A 6,842-nucleotide genomic window follows, 5' to 3' on the forward strand; every position below is an offset into this window, starting at 1 on the left:
CAAAGCCAAAACCAAAAAAGACCTTAAAATGAGTGAACTTAATAAGCACTTAATAAGATGATTTGGCAATGGAATTAGTATCTTTACTCTTAAAATAAGATAATTACAGTAGATAATATGCACTTCAAATAAGACAATATAATTGTTTATACAAATTTTAAATGTAAATTGTCTTGTTCCATTGGCAAAGTGTCTCACTTCCCTCCTTATTTCAAGAAAAAAAATGCAGTTATTTTAAGAAAAAAATGACTTTTTGAGATTTTAATAAATAAAAAAAAGATAAATAAAATAAACCTGTAAGTGAAATAATTTTTGTTTTGATAATGTTTTTTGTTGTTGACATTCATATAAATATACTGGTGTGATAACATATGTGTTTAATTTTTTTTTTGGTATACGTCCATTTTCACTTTATAGACCCACTGGAGAAAACTCCACCAGCCACTACTGTACAAGAGACACCATCTTGCTGCATAAAACTGACAAATTGATAGAGTCATACATTATATGAGCCATCCCTTTCTCTTTGAAAATGTACCTTCAAGTTTAAAGTACAAATCTCTGCTAAAACTTTAGATAGTAAAATACAGAGGCATGAGTCATCCTCTTGCCTACTTGAATGAACTTAATGGACTAAAAGACTTATTAGTTGCTAAGCTACCCTTTACATTTGCTGCACAAGGCTCCTCTAACACAAATAAAGCCTTAGATAAAATATCACAGTAACTGCTTTCCCATAACACAACATAAGACATGTAAATCTCCCATTAAACATTTTTGTTTGATAGTTTGATTAAAGGTTTCTGTATGTGTTTTTTGAGTTAAGTTAAGATCCTGTTTTTACATTTTTACTGTAGTGCAACATTTTAATAACAACTTCATTTTTTATTGTTATACCTTAATAGAAGATTACACAATTGAGGTATCCAAGTGTGTGATGACCATTATCTAAAACAGTTTTAATTTCAAATGTTTTGTCTGTATTTTTGTCCTTACTTAAAATGTGCAACTTCATTATAAAACATTTTTAAAAAAGCATGGTGCAATATACATATGCTTACACTGGTAACATTTAGATAAACATTAAGACCCTGTCACATAAATTTAAAAAGACCTAAAAGCAAACTTAAATCAAAAGCTGTACAAAATCACTTCAAAGTCCTGTCCCCAATGATGTGAACCAAGGATTAACACATGAATTGTGACAAAGTTTGAGGCAATCATACTGATTGCTGTTAACATATTGTGGAACTCATGCATAATGCTTTGGGATGGATGCATTGGCATTACTGCAAGGCATTCTAAATGGGAGAATTAGGGAGGAATGCATTTCTGTTAACACCAAGATCTATAGGAAGTCTAATGCTCCATAGAGCATTGCTCTTGGATGTATGTGCTGATGTTTGTCCAGTATTGGAGAGATTCCTGCCAGAGGTTATTCATGCATCTCCAAAAAATATTAGGAAATATAAAATAAGCTGATGTAGCTGAAATGGATAAATTTTTGGCCTATATTACAAACGATAGATTCCACAGGATACTGGTTATCCAGATTTGTAGTCTTTTCCCTTTTTTTTTTGACACTTTAGACCCTGTCTATCTGATCTTACCAGAGCCACATGTTTTACACTTCATCAAGTATAGACGTAAGATATAGCACCCAATGTTTGACGCAATACTGTCTGCCACCCTAGATGGCATATTCCATTATAATGTTTACACTCTTGTAAAAGTAAAACCTTGCTGAAATAAAAAAAAAAAATGATGTGCACATATTACCTCTAAAATATTTGACTTCACAGAATCTGAATTTAATCACTTGTTATGACCTGATTATTTTATGTTGATGTAAACACTAATACTGCTCTTCACCAACTTAAAATCTTTACCCTGTTCAAATAATTTTCTGGACATTTCAGTTGATGAACCAAACTAATATACTGAAATTGAACCCACCTAATGTACTTACTTTTTTACTAAGTTTACATTAATTAATGTTTGTATTGACATCAATGAGCTGCTCAGTGGCGCAGTGGATAGCACTGCTACCTTGCAGCAAGAAAATCTGGGTTCCATTCATGGCTCTTTCTGCATGGAGTTTGCATGTTCTCCCTGAGCATGCATGGGATCACTCCAGGTACTCCGGCTTCCTCCCACAATGACTGTTAGGTTCATTGGTTTCTTTAAATTCTCCTTAGGTGTGAGTGTGTGTTTGAATGGTCATTTGTGCTGTTTGTCTCTGTGCTGCCCTGCGATGCACTGCTGACCTGTCCAGGGTTGTACCCCACCTCTCGCCCATAGACAGCTGGAGATAGGCACCAGCACCCCTCGCGACCCCAGTAGGGATAAGGGAGACAGAAAATCGATGAATGCAAGCATACAGTAAATGGACACCAGTTCATTATTTTATAACCAAATTATACTTTTCACATTTCAAAAATGATTTCTATTGCCATATTACAAACTCCATTAAGAAACGCCTGAACAACACCACAACAGCCCTCCTGCTCTTTATAACATAACACTGGAGGCTCCCGCTGCCAGTGACGGCCAGGTATCCAGCCTTTAACTCCAACAAAACTCCACACTGTACCTTCAAGGAATGTTTGTTTAGCTCTGGATTTAACAATCTTTTTCTCTAAGTTTTCAGTTTCACGTTTATCCATATTTTCTTTGTTTTCTAGCTTTATTGGTGAGTTCTGGATTTATTTAATTTTCTTAGGTTTTTCTTTCCTTGTCCTCTGTTGCCCCTTTGTGTTTTCTTTTCCCTTGGCCTCCTCGTCAGCTCTAATCACATCTGCTCCTTAGCAGCTCGTTAGTCCTGCCTTTGTTCAGTCAGCCATAAATACACTCCCTCTGCAGTCCCTGAGTGCTGGTTCCTCGTCTTACTTTGTCTCACCCTGGCTCTTTGTGATTGTTTTCCCCTGATGTCTACATGGTTCTGGTTTGTGTTACATTTTTATGTTGGATTTTTGGATACCTGTTTTTGTTTAACATTTTGAAGTCGGATTTTTTGATTCCTGTTTTTGCTACCTATGTTATCCAATTAAATCTTCAAAGAACTCACCCCTGCCTCTCAGCCTCTGAGACTCATTTGGGTCCTTACAATAACCTCCAACCAAATCGTGACACTGGATGTAGCCCGGTTGAACGAGCGAGGGCTTTCTGCTAGCCAATGGTAGCGATTCATTGTCATAACGTTATTGGTAAATGTGTAAACCCTCTCCGACGTCAGCTAGCTAATATAAACTAGTTAACAGCCAGCTAAAACATTGATTATTTGCAACTGCTTTCTTACTTGCTGTGATTATCGGTGAAATCCACCCAGGATGTAGAGATGACGAAAATAGCGGTCTCTAATGGTCTGGGACTTGATCACATGCTCTGACTGCATGCAAAGCGAAACTCACATTTGACTCAAACAAAAAAAAATTACCTGCAGGTCATGAATAAATATAAACATATTGAGAGAAATCAAAAACTTAGTTTAGGGTCCTTTGTACATGTATTTAGTTCAGGTTAAGTCAAACTTGATGTCTCAAAATCCAAAAAAGAATGAGTTACACAATCAAATCAATAACTTAACAGCTACATGTTACACGTTTTTCAGTGCAGAAGAAACATTTATTCTTTGCTGTTCTCACATCAACTGGAACTGCATCACTAGCTTAAAAATGCAAAACTATTTTGCTGCTTTCAAAGAAAAATACTGACTTTTGTGAAACACAAACAACAGCAAAAAATTCACAAGCTGGAACAACCACAGAAATAAAGCTCTATCGATTGCGGAATAATAATGAAGTGTTTGATCACTGTCAAATAGCTTTTTCTTTAAGTGATCACACCCCTGACAGCGTTCGGACAATACTTTATCCTCAATCTAGCAACATATCATTTGTCTGCATACAGAACACAGATGTTAATCTAAATAGAATGTTTTCCTGGAACTTTTAAAATACTATAATTGCTAAAATACATATACTTTTACTCTCCAGCACATTGAAAATACTGTAGGGCTTTTATAGTTATTGTTTACAAATCCCATGCGTAACTACTTTAGCAAAAAAAAAAAAATATGAGAAAAATATAAGAGGAACAGTTAAATGTATTTGCTGTCCCTGTTTTTGAGATAAATGATGTCAAAATCAGGCAGTGAATTGAAAGCAGTAGCTATCAGTAGTTGTTATAACCTCCTGCTGTGTATTTTCCAATCATTGCCTTTCTGTTGTCCACGTCAAGAAGGTCAAGGACAGCTGGAACCACCACCCCTTTAAGGCCACTCACAATGGTGGGTCTATGTTCTTGTCACTGCACATGACTTTTAACATGTGCTTTTCATGGATAAAGGAAATCTAAAAGAATAGTTAAACAAAGAGTCTGCAGGTTATAATCAAAGACCATCATAATTGACTAGATAAGGGATTAGGATGTATGAAGACTTCAGAAAGGAAAAAAGAAACAGGGCTGACTAAAAACCAAACCCGAATATCTGTTCCTTCATTACAATGCCACAGTTAGTATACAGTTAGCAAAAGTTGCTTATTCCTTATATGATGTGTTTAAAATTTTGTCAATCATCTTCAGATGCTTTATAACCAACTACATTTGATGTTCAGACATATTTTTTTAAAAAAGCAAATGTTTATGTGTGGTGAAATTAAGCATGCCAAATTTGTTTGATGTCTAGTTCTAACTCTAATGCTATACAGTAAACTGTAAATCTGGGTTTTTAGAGCCTGAGATTGGCAGATGTTTTCTTTTGTTGATATTTTTACAGGTTCTTCTAGGTTAACCTTATGGAGGTGATTGCTGGGACATCTTTTTTCAGGAAAGATTGGCAACCATTTAAACGTTTTCCAATTTCTGAACAATCTTTCCCATTGTTGTTACTTCTGTAGATTTTTTTCTTTGTATTGTGTTTACACTTGTCAAACTACTTATTTTTAAAAAGGTGGCCCGATTTACTCATTATAAGTCATTGTTAATTTCCTATTATTAGCCACACCTAGTTAGCTATTCTTTCTGAGAACTATGGCTGTAATGGTATTTTTTTTTCTCCTGTATTCTTGGTTCATTACTGTCCTACAAAATATCAATAATTAAGCACTTTAATATGCCTGATAAAAAGCTAAATAAGCAAATATTATTTTTCACTTACAAAGACCTCAGATATATGGGGTTTCATCTCCTTTTACCATGACTGTATTATCCATGTTTCTGCTTGCTGAATCTGCTTAATCAGGGTGAAAAGCCTGCCTCCAATCAGGTGCAACCACCCTGCTCTACCTCCGACTCAATTCAGCTCCCTTCCTCCTTCATCTTTCAGTCCACCGCCAGTGTCCAAGCCTGCAGGGAAGACATCTCCATTCTAATAAATCTGCCCCAACTTTCATCAGCAGCAATGCTCAGCTCTGTGTCTTCTGCTGCAGTCTGAGCACCAAAAATGCTTATATTAATTCATGTCAATAAACTATGTAATTGCCTCCTTGTCTCTTTGTCAGTTTCTCCAGGTTGAAATAAAAGATTGTGTCTTACACATAAATGCACATTTCTTAAGAATGGTTATTTTAAAAAAAATCATAACATTATAAAACCTCTTGGAAAGTAACGTTTGCTCTGACAGGTTGGAAATGTTGGTGATTTCTTGAGACAGTTTGAAACCCCAGGAAGCATTGCCTACTAAAGGAAAAAAAGAAAACAGGAGAAAATATTGCCAAACAATAAATACAGTTTGTCTGCCTTGGTGAACTGTTGGTCTCTGATGTCATTACAGGAACTTCAGAGCCAATGGCTGTGCATGGCTGCCTGGAAACATTATGCTGGCGTAAATAACTCACAGTAGGATGTTGCTTCCTCTGGTGCGCTGGCACATATGTATTATGTGGGGATTTTTATTTATTTCATTCTGGTTCATATTTGTGTTCGTTCTCTTAAAAAAATATATACAATGACAAAAATCTGTATCTGTCTTAGTAGTTGTCATTTAACCTCAGGAGCTGATACACCCCATAGCCAATTGTGTGTTTTCTGACATGATTTGGCTAAATCTTAAGTAAAAAAAAAAACTTTTAATGTGTTTGTGCTTAAACATAAAGGGTAAATGATGAGGCAAATTCTTATTATGTCAACCATACCACACCATACAATTTTAAAACTAAGAGTATAACTTACAGTAAGTTTAGCTATTGTAAATCAGCATTAATTCCCGAGAATTGCAAAATCACTGCCCGAATAATGCCATGTAAGGGTATATTTACGTATGAGAGCTACAACTTGCCCTGGTTGTTCATTCACAGAAATAGCATTGAACAAGAAGCTGGAAAATGAACTGATGAACTGAAGAAGCTCTGAAAATGCAAACTGATGACTACCGTAACAATGTGTAACTGTGTGATGTTGCATTCTATCGGTGACAGGTGATGCTAAATGAGTAAGTGCTTTGCACATCTGAATAGAACATGTTTTGTCTCGGTCAGTGCAATAGGTGAAGGGATTTGGGGGGATTTGTTTTCCTGTGGTGTTCCTGCTTCTCGCTCCCCTAGGTGATTGAGTGGTGGCCTTGTCTGTCTAATTTACTCAAACATCAAGCAGGTTGATTAGGGAAGAAGTGCCCCTGTTGGAAATGTTGGGTCTCAGTTCTAAGCTCTATGGCTCTGGGGATTTAAAAATTGAACCCATGCAGGACCCTGTTCAAGGGGATTTTTCTAACATTCTATGTTGCTCTGTTGCAAATGCCTTGCATGCACTATATTTAAGCATGTTTTTAACACAAATCTTTCCAGTTAGCCAGCACTTACTAATATTTTGCTCCTTAAGCTATAAACTTGATGCCATATTTTATA

Source organism: Cyprinodon variegatus, unplaced genomic scaffold (genome assembly GCF_000732505.1).
Source record: "Cyprinodon variegatus isolate N-32 unplaced genomic scaffold, C_variegatus-1.0 Scaffold913, whole genome shotgun sequence".
Taxonomy (NCBI): Eukaryota; Metazoa; Chordata; class Actinopteri; order Cyprinodontiformes; family Cyprinodontidae; genus Cyprinodon; species Cyprinodon variegatus.